Here is a 15,543-nt window from a genome sequence, read left to right on the forward strand (position 1 = left end):
GGCCGGATGAGCGCGCGGCGGGAGCCGCGCGTTGCCATGGCGACGCGCTGAAAGGGGGATTGTGCGCCCGGCCCAGCTGCGCCGCCCGGCCCGGCCCGGCCCGGTTCGGACCCGGCCCGCTTCGGTTCGGTTCGGACCCGGCCCGGCCCGCGGCTGCGGCATGGGCGGGGTGTCCCCCCCGGAGCCCCCGGTGCAGCCGCGCTCGGCCTGGCCACCACGGGTGGAATCTGACGGGGCCCCTGGGAGCCACTGTGGACACCCCAGTGTGGGGGCCGGGGCTGCCCTGGAGCAGCGGGGGATCCTCGGGGGGCTCCTCCCTTTACTCCTTCCTTTGCCCCTCGCTTTGCCCCTTGAGGAGCACGGTTGGATCATGGCAGGATGTGTCGCGCTGGCCCTGGGGGTGCCGGGGCCTCCTCTGCTTTCCACCGAGGTGCCACCGGCAGCCTTGGGAGCGCCGTCGCCCAGCACGAGACGGGCGCTCGCGGTGTTGGGCACGAGGAAGGCTCGGTGTCGGGCTCAAGGAGGGTGCTGGAGGGACACGGCTCTCCCGAGGACGCGGCGGGGACGGTCGTTGGCCACGCGGGACGTGCCATGTGGTGCGTCCTGCAGCGTCTGGGACGATTGTCCCCAGCGAAGGGCGGGCGGCGGGACGCGCGGCACGGAGCGCTCGGCAGCCTCTGCGGATGCTGCTAGAGCAGGAGGCCGTTCCTGGCGTGCCCCGCGTGGGGATGGCGTGGTGGGGAGGCCGCTGCTTGTCCACGCGCCCGGTTGTGGCGCGGGAGCTGCCGGGGTCCCTGCCGGCACTGCCGCGACATGGGCGTCGTGACACGAGAGCATCAGGACACGAGCATCGTCCCCACGGCCTGAGCTGGACCCTGCTGCGGGCCACGGAGCCCGGCCGGGGCGCACGGCCATGGAGGTGTTCCCGGGGTCTGCCGGCCTCGGAGCAAGGCGGAGCTGCCGGCAAGCTGGAGGATGTGGTGGGTGGCGGTCGAGCCCTGCAAGGCCGGGATCAACCTGGAGAGGTGGAGAAGAGAGAGAGAGTGGGGAGAGATTGGCCTGGAAAGATGGGGAAGGAGCAAGGAGGGCATCAACCTGGAAAGGTGGAGAAGGAGCGAGGAGAGGATCAGCCTGGAAAGATGGAGAAGGAGCAAGGGAGAGCGAGGAGGGATCAGCCTGGAAAGGTAGAGGAGTTAGGAAGAGTGAGGAGGGGATCGGCCTGGAAAGGTGGAGAGGGAGCAAGGAGGGGATCAGCCTGGAAAGGTGGAGAAGGAGAGAGGAAGAGAGAAGAGGGGATTGGCCTGGAAAGGTGGAGATGGAGCGAGGGAGTGGGGAGGCCTCTTCCTGAGCAGCCCCTCTCCGCCTTGTGCTCGGGCCCTGCCTGGCGGCTCCGCTTGCGGCGCTGCTCAGGACATCCCCACGCCTCCCGGGGGAGGTGGCTCCTCCACGGGTCCCTGCGGATCCCGGGCTTTTCCCTCCGCTTGTTCCTCCCTCCTCGGAGGCAGCTGATGCCCGAGGGTTGGCCCGGGGCTGGGGCAGGGCGGCCCCGAGCGCCGCAGCGGCCGCACAGGGGCCTGTTGCTGCGCGAGCGGGGACGGGACGCGGCTTCCCGGGAGCTGCCGGTGGCGGATGCGCGTGCGGGGCCTCCCGGCCTCTGGAAGCCGCGACGCGGGAGGCTCGGCCAGCCCAGGCGCCGCTGCCAGCTGTGCGCGGAGCACGTAGGTCCCCAGCGGGAGCTGCCAAAGCAAAGGCTGCTCCTGGCCGTGGGCAACGGGAGCCCTCTTGCTCCGCAGCAGCCCTGCCTGCGCCCGCCGGGATGCGGCTCGTGCAGCCCTCATCCGTGCCCGGCCGCCCCGCTCCTGCTCCGGGAACCGCGTGTGAAGCGCTGACATTTGGAGGTCACGCGTGTAGCGCTGTGCCCGTGTTGGCTTCGTTCGCGTCTGCGCTTAGCCCACATCTACAGCCGGCCGCCCGCATGTGCGGTCGCCATGGTTACACGTACAGTCGGGATGTGCAGCGGCGTTGGACACCTGCACGCGCGGCTCCGAGCGGCGGCACCGGCGCCCCCGGGATGTGGGGCTGCCCTCCCGGCCTGGCCGGGCGCGGGGGCTGGATGCGGCACTGCTGCGGGCACTGAGGATGCGGCAGCGTGGTGCCAGCGCTGGTACTGGAGCAGGGTGGAAGCTCTGTGCCGGTGACGGTGTTGGAGCAGAGTGGAAGCACGGTGCTGGTGACGGTGCTGGAGCGGGGTGGAAGCACGGTGCCGGCGATGGCGCTGGAGCGGGGTGGAAGCACGGTGCCAGTGCTGGTACCAGAGCAGGGTGGAAGCACGGTGCCAGTGATGGTGCCGGAGCGGGGCGGCACTGCGGTGCCGATGCCGATACCAGAGCGGGATGATGGTAACGGTACCGGAGCCAGGCGGCAGCAGGGCCACGGGCTGGTGGCACCTGGCCCGGCACTTCAGAGCTGTCCAAGGCACCAGCTTGGGACAGGGTGAGAAGGGGCAGGGTGAGAAGGGGCAGGGTGAGAAGGGGCAGGGTGAGAAGGGGCAGGACTCGCCGCCAAGGCTGCGGCTGTGCGGGTTGCTTCTGCGCCGGCTCCCTCCGGGGTTGCCTCCATGTCCTCTCGGAGTCCCCTCGGAGCTCCTATGGACAGGGAGCACTTGCAGGTTCCTGCAGGCTCCAGGGTCGCACTAAGTCTGTTCGTGGTAGAGGGGCTGAAGGAGCACAAGGAGATGGGGACTGGTGACGTCCTCCAGCAGGTGCCTGTCTCAGGGCTGTTGGAGCAGCTTGGCCTTATCTGCGTCCCGGTGTTAGGAAGGACGGATTTTAGGCCGTGTGTTTGAGGTCGTGGAGTCCAGCAGAGCTCCAGCAGAACTCCATCAGAACTCCATCCCAACCAGCAGCTGCTCTGGCGCTGCCGCCACCTCCTCAACACGGGCAGCGGTGCCGCCTCGCAGGCCCTTCCCGCAGTCCCTCCTGAGCCTTCCCGCCGTCCCAGGAGCTGCTCCTGTGCAGCAGGTGGGCAAGGAGGGAACCCTCCGAGGGGCCCAAGAGCAGCCCTAGACTTAGGCGCTCGTGTCGTGGCTCTGCTGTGTCCTGTGGCAGCAGCGACGGCCGGGAATGCGGGAGGAGCGTGGAGATGCGAACGGAGGGTGGGAATCCACGTGGACAGGGAATATGGAACTCGGCGCTTGGCTGTCTGGGCTCGAGCTCTCAAGGAGCCACGGATGAACTTGGGAAATGTCACAGCAGAGCGGGAGCCCAGCTGGGCACCGAACCTGGCGCAGCGACAGGGAGCCAGCTCTTGGGACCGGGACAGCGCGGCTCAGTCCTCAGGGCTTTGGGAGCCTCCAGCGCGGGGTGGTAATTTGCTCCTGGTCGGATTCTGTGATTCCTTTGCTACTTGTCCTGGTTATCTGCTGCTGGCAGAGCGTTTGGAAGGTTCTTGTTCAGAGTCCGGTGCTTGTGCCCTCGTTCTCAGCCCGATGGGGGCTGTGCCAGGCTCCAACGTGACGCACAGCGGCTCTGGCAAAGCCGCCTGGTGAGGCCGTGCCCGCCCAGGCTGTCCCGTGGTGGGGGTGCAGCGATGGGCCCCGCAGTGCTGCTTGGTGCCCATTGATGCCTCTTGAAGCCCCGTGGTGCTGCTCGGTCCCCTGCAGTGCTGCTCAGAGCCACGCGGTGCCACCCGGTGCCGTTTGGTCCCCCCCGGTGCTGCTCGGAGCCCCACGGTGCCACTTGGTGCCCATCGATGCCTCTTAGAGCCCCGTGGTGTCACTCGGTGCCCGGCGGTGCCTCTTGGCGCCCATCGGTGCCGCTCGGAGAGCCGCGGTGCCACTCGGTGCCCGGCAGTGCCGCGGAGCCGCGGGCTGGCGCGGGGGCAGGGAGCGGGCTCGCCGGCGCGGCGCTCCGTGTGCCGCTGTCCTCAGCAGCGCTCTGCAGCGTGTGTGAGGGGAATGAATAAGCGGCCCTGCGCTTGGCAGGGCTGGCGAGAGCAGCCCGAGTCGCTCGGCGCCCGCAGGAAGTCTGGCCGAGGGGAGCGGCGATGAAGCAAGAGCTGTGCGGAGAGGCAGCTGCCCCTTCCTGCCCGCTGCCCCCGCGCCTCCCGAGGAGCCTTCCCTGCTCAAAAGGGTACGTGCCGCTCCCTGGAGCGTTTACCTGGGTTCAGGGAAGATGGGATGTTGCAGCGCATGGTGAAGCCTGTGCTGCTGCCCGTGCCCACAGGCAGCTGGGGAAGCTCTGCCCTTGCTGCAGGCTCCTTGTGCCGTGGAGCCCGTTCTGCAGGGAGCCAGCATGCGGCTCGAGGAGACCTGTGTGTGTGCGAGACGTTGTGCTCAGCACAACGGGCTGTCTGCGCTGGGGCTGCTTGGCCGGGAGCTCTGTGGCCTGCTGGAGAGGCAGCCCTGCTCCTGACGCTGCAGAATGCGGAGCGGTGCGGGAACATCTGTGCTTTCCAAACGGCATCTCCACGCGAGCGCGTCCCACGAGGTGCCCGGCAAGCCGAGCCCCAGCTCTGCCTGGAGCCGGATGCTCTGGCCATGCTGGCGGGGCAGGTGGCAAAGTTTGGGAAGGGCTGCGAGGAGAAGGTGCTCCAGGTCGCGTGCGAGCCCGCCCGGGGCCAGGGCCGCGGTTATGGGGCTCTCTGGGGAGAGGCTGCTCGGGGAGGCTCTCGAGGTGAGCATGGGAAGGGGACTTGGGAGAGTGTCCTTTGGCATCGCGCTCTATGTGTGCATGGCACTGCAGGGAATTCTGCCTAACAACCCATCCAGAGCCATAGTGTAGGCAAGGGGTCTGCACGTGCCTCCCTGTGGGGGTGTCTTTTTTTGGGTGCCCAGAGCCTCCTGAAGGAGCTCTGGTTGTGGAGGTGAGTCCGTCTCAGCGACATCCAGGCACAGCAACAGGAGAGCCACAGCGGAGAGGGGCAGGGGCTGCTCTGTCTCGAAGGAGAAGGCTCCAGGAGCCTGCCTGGAAGGAGCTAGGGAGAGGGCTTGGGTGTTGAGATCCGACATCCGAACGCCTGGAAGCTGCAGCAAGAATGGTTAGAGACCCAGAACGGCCTCTGTACGGTAAGAAATGGCTAGATAAGGTCAGGTTCTTCAGACTGGAAAAGAAACAACAGCAGAAGGATGTGATAGGTTACAAAAACCACAGGCAGCCAGCGGAGAACAGCTAGAGGTGAGCTGTTCACTGGTTCTTCTAATGCAGCACAAGGTCACGTCAAGTGAAGCCAGCAGGATGCAGGTGCAAAACAAAAGAGAGGCAGCGCTGCTGACATGCTGCGAAACCAGGGAGGTCCTAACGCAGGGACTGCAAACGGTGAAACTTTTCCTTGGATCTGGGAGAGACGGGACGAGTTCACGGAGGACAAGAGGTTCCCTGGGGACCAATAAATACGGAGGGATCCACCTCCGCCTTGGACAGCTGCTGAGCTGCAAATTAGTGGAGGCTGGAGAGCGCTCGGGAGTGTCCCCGCGTGCTTGTCCTGCTTTCAGAGCCTTCCGGGCACCACTTAGGGCCCTTGCCAAGAAAGTGTTCCGGGCTCGGCGCACGCCAGAGCCAGAGCTGCCGTTCCCAGCGAGCTGCGCCTGTCGGAGAGGCTGGAGCCGGCGCTGACCCTTGGAAGAGGATTGATCCTGGTCTGGCTCCACGGTCCCTGCTATTGCCCGAGGAGGAGGGATGCTCTGCTGGCGCCTAAACCCTCCGCTTCCCCCACGCACGGCTGCCTCCTTCCCATCTCGCCCAGGTCACAGGGCTCTTTGCTCGAGACTTGGACTCCAAGAGAACCTTCCTTTGGCAGCTGTGAAGTCAGTTGTTCTGGAAATGCCTGGAAACGTCCTCTCCCTGCAGAGCGGGCAGCGTTCACCCTGCGGTTCTGCCTCCTCTGGTTTCCTGTCTTGGCAGTGCCCTGACTCCCCAGCAGTTTTCCTTCAGGTGAGGAAAGGCTCCCATCCCGCTCTCCAACACGTAGACCGAGGTCAAGCTGAACGTAGGGAGCAAGAATATTGTCCTGCAGGTTTCCCACTCTTGAGGACACAAGGTGGGCGTGAGGGTTGGCTTGGGAGAGGTGGTGTGCGGGGAAGCGGAGCCTGTGTCAGTCTTGGAGAAGCCCAAGAAGGGCTGAGTAATTTGTGCCAATGGCTTCCAGGAGGAGCCAGCCAGCAAGGGTGACTTGGCAGAGTATTTAGCCAGCACAGAGAGGCCCCATATTGCTAGTCCTGTGAACTCTGGAAATAAATCTTCCCTGCTCTAAGAAGCACAACAGGGCAGACGTTGTGGCCCAGGAAGGGCAGGGCGCGGGGCTGTGTTGTCAAAGGTGACTCACCTGCAGATAGCCCCGATTCCAGGCTGTAAACGGGCAGAGTGACCCACGTGGGTCGTTGCTCCGAGGCTGCACCCCGGCACAGGATGTGTCCCCAGCATTTGCCCTGCGCAGCGATTGTGACTGTCCCCGTTTGGGGAGCGGTGGCACCTTCCTCTTTAGCAGCTGCTCCTGCTCTGTGCAGGGTGAGAGCAGAGGCAGGGGGGAGCCCTGCGCCACGATGTGCTGTCCCTGCTGCGCCTGGCTGCCTTGTCACTCCTCTCTGTAGCTCTTTGAGCCATATCCAGGCAGCCAGCTGGGCCTGGCACTAGCTGGGCCTCCCACTTAGAGCCTAGGGAATCTTCCCTCCTCATCACACCAACAGGCAGGACAGGGCATGGGTGGGAGCCTCGCTGCTGGGACCCGCCGTCGGAGCGGGAGCTTGTCCACACCACGGGCTGTGTCCCTTGGGAAGCCACGGTCTGTCACTGCCACTTGGGTCCCTGTTGTTTCTAGGCTCTGTTTACGAGGGTCTGAGGCCACAGGTTTGGGCGAGAGCGGCTCGACTTGGACACCCGTGACCTTGAGGGAACAAAGTAGTTCCCTGTCCTTGGAGGGAAGGGCAGTGAGAGCCTCTTCCCGCATGGCAAAGGGAGCGCCGCTTCGGAGCGGCACGCGCGTGTGCCCGGGAGCGCGGAGGCGCCGCGGGGAGCGCGGGGCGGGATTAGCACCGTGGGCTGCCGGTCCCACGGGATCCCGGCCGGGCGTGCAGCCTGCCGGGGCGCCCTGCTCTGCGTTAGCCCCGGCGCGATGGGCCGCTCGCGGCTGCCTGCTCTGCTCTGCTTCGGCTCGTTTCCCAACACCAGGCAGCCTTTACAGGAACACGCGTGGAACAGTGCATTTCCCAGAGTTCTCAGACTTTTCTGCTTTTTGTGCTTGTGGATGGAAAACATAGAAGGAAAAAGCCACAAGCGAAAATACAAAATACATTTTGGAGTAAACGTAAACAGGCTTCTTTCACACGCTGCTGGCATGCCCTGGCCTGGCGTCCTTGGCATGTCTCAGTTGCGTGAGCAGGAGGCAGGATTTGCATCTCTGGAGAGCTGCCCTGGCTGCGGGCTGCCCTCTGGACCTGCGCTTCCCTATGGCCCTGTGCCCGGCCGGGCCGGTGCCGGGGTCGTGCGTGGCCGTGGCGCTTGCTCAGAGCCAGCCTGGCCGCTCGTGGGGCTGCTCGTGGGGCCGCTCGTCCTCCTCTCTCGACACCTCATCGAGCAGAGGCTGCTGCATCCCCGTCCGGGCCATCCAACTGTCCCGAGGTCCCTCTAAGCTCCCGTGTGTCCAGAATGTCATCGCAGGATCAACGTGATCTCGTGGCGTGGCACCAGCTGCAGGAACTAGCTGTATCCTTTACCTCGCTTGCTGGAGCATGCAGCAGAGCCGAGCATTTCCAGAGCTCCTGGGAAAGCCTTTCCAGGCTCTGGGAAAACCAATAGCTCTGGGATAGGCTTTGATTTCATTCAGCTGCAGACAGGCCCTTGCCGCTGCCTTGCTGTGCCAGTGCCATGGGCGAGTGGCTCTTGTGCCAAGGGCTGTGGCTGCTCCCAGGACTCTGCTCTCCCTGCTGCTGCTTCCTGGGCTCGGGAATGCGGAGGGTACAGAGGCCGGGAGCAAATCCCTGTGCCGGGGAGGACAGATGTGGCGGGGGAGAGCGGCTCGCGGGCTCCTTGGTTGGTTGGCAAGGGCAGAGTGCGCTGCCCGCTCTGCCCGTGCCGGGCAGCGGTTGCGGCGCCCGTGCCCCCTGCCTTGGGCCGCAGCTCTCCGGAATTCCCGTCTCGTGGCGAGAAGAGGGTTTCGGAGCGGGCGGCCCCGTTACCCGCGATGAGGCTGGTGCTGTGAGGAGAGATCCCAGCCGTGCAGCGGGGGTCGGGCTGCTGCGGGTGCCCTGCAACCCATCGCTGTGCAGGGAAGCTCTATAGTTACGGAGTGCTTTGGCTTCCAGGGAAGAGCTGGTTTAAGGAGCTCCTGCTTCTCCCCAACCGTTTCTCCCATCTTCGTTCTTTGCGCTGTTCTTGTTTAGCTTTAATCTGGATCATTTCCATGATCTGGTTTACGATGCGCTTCCTCCAAACTGTGCTAAACTGAGCAGGAGCGGTGGGCAGGCCCATCAGGCACAAACAGGCGGTCGGGAGAGGTGTTGGGAGAGGAAACCATCCTTAGATCAGCTCTGCTGCTGGAACCAGGCGTTTAGAGCCCTGGAACAGGCTGCCTGGGGAGGCTGCGGAGGCTCCTTCCATGGAGATCTTCCAAAGCCGCCTGGATGCGACTGGGTGCCCTGTGCTCTGGGTGTCCCTGCTGGAGCATGGGGCTGGAGCCCTTGCTCTGCAAGCCGCTTGGTGACCACGTTGTTGCTCCAGAGCATGCTCCGGGCGTAAAGATCCGCATCGACTCGGCAGCATTGCCACAAGGGTGACTAGGAGAGGGGATACAACCCGTTCCCAGGGCTGGTTCGAGGGGATGGCGACGAGCGGCCGCGGTGACGTCCCCCTGCGCTGAGCATTGCCCCATGTCTGCCGGGGTCCTGCTGAAGCCGTGCAGAGATTCCGGGCTTCTGTGGAGCCCCCTGCGCTGTCAGGCGCCTGCTTTCCGAAAGAGCCGCAGTAATTCTGTGCTTGCACAGCGCTGTTTTCTGCGGATGCAGAGTTTGTGCGGTAGATATCCTTGTGCTGCAGGTTGTGGGGGAGGAAACTGCTCCCCGTGTTTCCTTCAAGAACCTACATGTAGTTGTCAGGTGAACATGGTCAAGCAGACATGGAGGGATCCGGCGCTTCCCGTAGGACTTTGCCACAGGCCTGGATCCGTGCGGGGATCCTGCCCGGTGGTGCCGGAGCCCCGCTGGCCCCGGGAGCCGGCGGCGCCGGACGGGCCGTGTCGGCCGTCGCTGGCGTGCGGTGCCCATCGGCGGGGCGTCCGGGCTGCACGGTGCTGAAGGGACAGCTCCGGGCCCGCTGCGCCGCCCGGCCCGCTTCCCGAGCCTCCTCCCGGCGGGAACGGGCTCGTGCGGCTGCTGGAGGCGCCTGCTGGGCTCCCCGAGCGCTGCTGCCCTGGCCTCCCGCTTCCTGAGGCCTCCAACTGGGGAGGCTGCGGGACACGTGGGGGCAGGAGCAGGCTGGGCTGCCGGCGGGGAAGGCTGGAAGGGTCCGTGCGCTGCTTGCTGGAGCGTCGCCCTGCGGGGATGTGTTGTCAGCCTGGAGCAGGAGATGCTCCAGAGGCTCCAGAGGCGACGCTGCAGCAATGGCCAAGGGCTCCGGCAGCAGCAAGGGTGGCTCCCTGTCAGCGGGAGCCTCTGGAGTCCCCTTGGGGCCTCTCTGACCCGGCAGACGGGGCCAGGGCCCCTTCCCTTGGGCTGTTCTGCGGGGAGCAGCGCGTGTGCCCAGAGCACGGCACAGTGCCCGTTACACGGCGATTCCTGTCAGCCCCTGCAGGGCAGCGTTTGGGCACGGGGTCGGGGCAGGCAGCAAGGTGAGGGAGGCTGGTGCCACCGTCGCGGCGTCCTGGTCGCGGCATCCTGACGTCGGGGACGCCGCCACGTGAGATAATCCAGATTATTTCCGTGCAGGATGTGGCACTATCTGGCCTCCTTCCCAGCAGCTGGCTGCAGCACCTGGAATGCCAGCGGAGCCTCCTGCTCGGCACTCCAGCTGCTCGCGGTGCCGCCTGTCCGGCTTTGTGCCGCATCCCTGGGAAGCTGCATCCGGAGCAGTGCAAGGATGTAGCCGGTGGCCGTCCCGAAGCGGCCTGGGCCTCCCAGCACCCTCAGGTCTCTGCCCACTCTGTTGACTGCAACTGCTGGCCCCGGCGTTGTCCCCATTGCCGCTCCTCAGCGGCACCGCCAGGAAAAATTCCCATGTTTCTGGAGGCTTCATGCAAAGCAGGAGTTCTCTTGCCTTGTGTCCGTGTGTCCTGTTGGGTCGTGTGCCTGCTCAAGCGGGCAGGAGCGGGGCCCTCGGACCCTTGTGCTGGCATTGGGCACTAGAAGTGTCTGTAAGACAGAAGAGCGTGTGAGGAAAGGTCTGCTCCTCTCCTTGTCTCCATGCTCGGAGCCCTTCCCGAGCACATTCTGCTCTTTGTGAGAGGTTGTTAAGGGGCTTGGGGGAAGCGGGGACAGGCCACGCTGCAGCAGAGGTCACTGGCACCGCAGTGGCACCGAAAGGGTTCCTGAGGACTTGGGGTGACCCTTTTCTAACCCGAATGCGAGCCCGGGAATGCGTGTTCGGGGAATTTGTTGCACTGAGGAATTCAACCGAGCGCTCTAACATGGTCCTGCCCTCGCATGTCCTCTCCTCGGGGACTCGGGATGTGCAGCCGAGTGCGTGGCAGACCTGGAGCTGGGGTTATTTGCACATTGGTGGTACTACGGGTTGAAGACAAGTCACAGGGACACGACTTGCATGTGAGGCAGAGGACAACGAGGTCTGTGGCTGCTTTTCCTGCTCCAGGAGTTTGTTTCCTTGCCCTGGAATTAGTTTGTGGATGGCCCAGGGGTGATGACAAGGGTAGGAGCGTGGGCAGGAGGGGACTCGAGGGGTCTCCCCGGGCAGCTTTGCATTCAGCCTGCACTGAAAGGCCCTGGGGGAAGAGACGGGCCTTTCCTGCGTGATTTGCTCCTGGGTTTTGCTGGCAAAGCTTGACATTTTCCTGATGTTTTCCTGCATCTGCGCTGTTAACGTGCCTGTGCGTCCTGCATGGTGCAAGCGTCAACGTTGGGCCGCTCTGGTCTTCTCTGCAGTCCTCTTTACAGGCCACAAGACTTGTCCTGTGTCGCGTCTCGCCGTGGCTCGTCCCAGGCCCTGGGCGCTTCATCCTCACTCTGCTCCCCAGGCTTTCAGCTGCTCTTGCTGCTCTCCTCCAGGGCCTCTCAGATTCAAAGATTCAAAATTTTGGCCCAAATCCGTGGAGGAATGAAGCAGCAAGGAAGAGAGCCAAATAATTCCCTCCTGTGTCCTGATAATCCACAAGGAGAGCACAGTAACTCCTTGGTGGGTCGATATGAGCCCTCCTCCTGTGTGCTCCGTAAATTTGCCTTTTTCTGCGACCAGCACACGGCAGCTCACTCAGTCCCTGCTCCTCTGTACCTCCTATGACCCCTTTGGCAGCAGGGCCGCTATCCTTCCCTAATCAGTGTTAATGCAGTTAGGGGGGTTTATTATTATTTTTTGCTGCCAGTGGCTTGCAGCCCTGGCCGGCATCTCCCGGCCCTTTCTTGGCTCTGTCGGGAGCACGTCCAGCTCGGCTCATGGCCTCCGAAGCGCAGGTGTCACGTGCAGGTTTGTAAAATGTCTTCTGCTGTTCAGGTCATTGCTGAAAACGCTGAGTGCAGCCGCGGCGAGGGCGACCTCCCGGGACCCCCCGATCCGAGAGTGCTGGGGAATCATCCATTACTGGACACCCCCACGGGTCTGAATTCCTGGGAATTGCTTCCAGGTTCCCGCTGGGAAAGATCCGCCTCCTGCAAGGGAAGCCTGGGGCTGGAAAGACCCTCTGTGCACCATTGCTAGCCCATCCCCAGCGCCTTTGCTCTGTAGGATGAGATTCCAGGTGCAGGGATGAAGGCGCTGGCCGGGAATCCGGGATCTTGGGCACGTGGCCGATGGAGCCGGACACCTCCTCTCCGTGGAATGCGGTGCCTCGGCGACAGCTCCGCGGGCGCCGGCAATCCCGCCCTCCGCGGCTCCCGCCGCTCGCGTTTCCATGGAGAGCGTCGCGCCGTTCCGGAGGGCACAGTCTGGCGGCACCGGCAGCGCCTCGCTTGCGGATACGGAGGATCCAATCCGGGATGCGCGGAGACCTCGGTGCGCTCCGTGCGGCATTCCCGCTTGGGCCGTGGCCGCTCCGAAGCCTTTCCCGGCTTCCCGACCCGCTCCATTTCCCGCTCGCGCTTCCTCGCCGGCGCGGAGCTGCAGCCATCTTCGCCGGGGGCCGAGCTTGGCACGGCTCCTGCAGGCGGAAAGCAGGGAGGGATCCCGTAGGCGGCCAGACCCGCGGGGAAATTGCGCTTCCAGCGCCTGTGGGATGTGCGGGAAGCACTTCCCTGGGTGCAGCGTACTCCGGCACGTCCTCCGCCGCTTTATTCGGAGCCCTCGGGAGGAGCAGGGGAGCGTGCGGAGGCAGCGATGCGAGGCGTGCGCCGGCCCTGCGCAAAGAGGCCCGAGCGCCGCTTCTCGTGGCACTCTGTCAATATTAAATTAAGGCTAAATTCCCATACTAAATGTTATGTTAACGTGAAGTCACAGCAGAAAGCCCAGAGCAGCGAAACGAGGCTAAGATGCGATCCGGGGCTCTTGTGATCATCCCAAATGAGGCGTTTGAAATCCAGGGAATTCCACAGCGAGGCTTTGCGCTGGTTCTGCTCCCGTAATGGAGGATTCGCTTGGAAACGTCTTGCTGGGCTTGTCCGGGTGCCTTCGTTCCGAGCTGCAGGGATGCAGGCGGATGGAGGGAAAGGCAAAACAAGGGGATTGAGCATGGGGTTGCAAAGGGGAAAACGCTGCGGTTTGGGTTTCACGGCTCTCACGGCGTGGCCGAGGTGGCACCAGGTTATTGGGCACCCTGACCTGGCATCTCCGTGTCCGGGCACCTTGGCCTGGCCCAAATGTCACTCACCCCTCTGCATCCTAGGCTTGTGACACTTGTCATTTGAGAAAATCTTACATCTTGTAACATATTTTTAGCTTAGAGATGTGTGCTTGGAACTTCAGTTCTACCTCAACATACGTTTTTGTCTTTGAATTCCCCATTTTTATTTATTTTGAAAACTATCACAAGGGCGCAGGTGGGGATTAAGCCAAACCCCAGAGCTGTTCCGAGGAGGCCAAGTTGGGGCTCAGCTGGGCCCTCATTTTGCAGCGTGTCATGTGTGCAGCCCCGCTGGTGGAGCCACCCCCCAAATCCCACGGCCGAAGGAGCCTTTGGAGCTGCGGAGCTGGGAAATGTGTGGCCACAGCCCTGCCGAACAGCCTGAATGGGAAAGAGGCCGGTGATTCGGCTGGCAGGGCTGGGAGGATGCAGAGGGAAGTGGGAACGACGGCTGGAACGGCCCTGCTGGGAGCTGCAGCCTCTGTCAAACCTGTCCATCGCTTCCAGCCATGCAAATCAGCTGTGACAGTGGTAATTGGAGTCTATCCTAGCACACGCTCTCCAAAGGGAGATGCCAACCGGGCATTTGGAGGGCGGAGGATGCGCAAGGCCACCCGGGCAGCTCGGGATGCCGCAGGAGGCGGCAGCGACGCGCCGGAGCGGCCCCTGTGCCGCCGGGCTCCGCTCGGGCTTTGGCTGGGGAAGGGGAGATGCTGCCGGGGCATTAGGTGACTCTTTGGAGAGCGGTGCAGGCGAGGGCAGCACGGGCGCTGAGCAGCCCAGCGGAGAGGCGCTTAGCGCATTGGGGAGTCTCGGCTGCGTTGCTGTCCCTTGGTCTGCTCCGTCAGCTCGTGCATTTGTCTTGCAGCTTTTGGCAGCCGTTTTGGGGGGACACGGCAGCTTCGGGCTCCCTTGTGCGGGTTGTCACCGTTGCTTCTCTCTGCAGCCCCGTCTGCGAGTGCCGCTGTCCTCCTGCCGGGCCGAGGCCGGAGAAGGGCGAGGGGACACGGAGGGGCTGGGGCCGTGGGGAAGGGACAGAGCGCCTGCGTGTCCAGGCTCCGAGCCGGAGCACGAGGGGGCTGATCCACCTGGATCGCGACATTCCAGCCTCCGGCTCCTTCCCACCCGGATCCGCCTGGGGCAGCATCGTGTCTCCCCGCCGCCGCGGGGACCCTCCTCGTCCCCAGCCACCGTCGCCCCTGCGCGGCGGCAGGAGAGGCGGCCGCATCCCCCGCCGCGCCAGCCGGGCTGGGCTGGCTGCAGTAACGTGATTTGCCTGGGCTCAGTGTCTCTTATTATGCCTGTCAGAGCCTGATTTCTGAGCCTGCTGTGTTCCCCGGGCATATCGGGAGGGCAGGCACAGCACGGGCCCATTTCCTTAATGACCGGCAGCGAATTGCCTGCACATGTGCAGTGCAGATTTGAGACGCCCTTCGTGTATTTTTTTTTTTTTTTTTCCTCTCTGCGGATTTTCCTCGTTGGACGAGGTGTTCTCCATTCGGTGGAGTCCCTGCCCAGCTGAGCCTTGAATAGAGCCGCTGCCTTCCCTGCGCACACACAGCCCTTATTTTGTGCTCCAATAATTCCAAGGCAGCTCCGCTCCCCTCCCGGCTCCGGAGAGATTTACCAGGTGGGCACGGAAGGATGCTCGGGGCCGAGGCGGAGGCGCCGCTCGCAGGCTGAGGGCGCGCGGCCGCGACGGGACCCGCGGCCTCCGAGGCGGCCGCGCGGCGCCAGGGCCCGGGAGCCGCCTGCCGAGGTGAGGAGCCGCCATCCGCTTCCCCGCGCATGGATCCCTCCCTCCCGTCCCTCCCCGCGAGCGCAGCCTCCACCGCCTCCCCTCGCCCACGTCCCCCGGGGAGGCAGCGGCGCCGGCAAGGGGGAGGGAGGGAAGGAGCCGCTTACATAAGGCCCGAATGCGGCAGGCGGCGCGGGGAGGCCCGGCCGGAGCGCCGGGATCCGCCGGGGCTGCCGGTGTGGGAGCTCCATGCGCTGACACGCGGTTCCCTGCGGCTCTGTCACTACCCCAGCGCCTTTGCCCTGCAGTGCCCTGGGGAGAAGCCGCCCGCTGAGTGCAGGGGGACGAATGTGGGACCGTCGATGTGGTGCACGGCGGCCAGGGGCTGAGCAAGGAGAGGTGGCAGGTGCCAGCGGCAGCAAGGGCAGCAGCGTGCGCTGTGCGGTGCCGGCGCCGGCTCGCGCTCCCCGCCGTGGGTGGCCCTGCTGGAGGTGGCAGACAGGTCACCACGGCTGTCCTGCTGCTGCAGCGTCTCCGCGCCCTGCGGGTCGCTGCGAGGCCTCCTGCAGCGCGTGCACGGCCGCCCTGGGCGCTGCGGTGGGCGCCCGCGGGGCTCTGCGCGGCGCTGCGGTCCGCCTGCCCGCACGTGCCCAGCGCATTGCCAGCGCTCGTCTCGGCACGTCGCGGTGCGGGCTCTCCCCTTGGGGAGATGGAGGCAAGTCCTGCCCAAGGTCGCAGCGAGACAATGTGCAACGGGGAGCCGCCGCGGGCCGGGCGCCCTTGCTGGGCTCTTGCGCCAGGGGCAGTTGTGTCCCAGCGCCCGCAGCGTGCGGGGCCTCTTCCCCCTCGCGCTGCCGCCGTGCAGCCTGTGCCCC

The sequence above is a fragment of the Nothoprocta perdicaria genome, unplaced genomic scaffold (assembly GCF_003342845.1).
Source record: "Nothoprocta perdicaria isolate Ctin4 unplaced genomic scaffold, notPer1 scaffold_270, whole genome shotgun sequence".
In the NCBI taxonomy this organism is placed as follows: domain Eukaryota; kingdom Metazoa; phylum Chordata; class Aves; order Tinamiformes; family Tinamidae; genus Nothoprocta; species Nothoprocta perdicaria.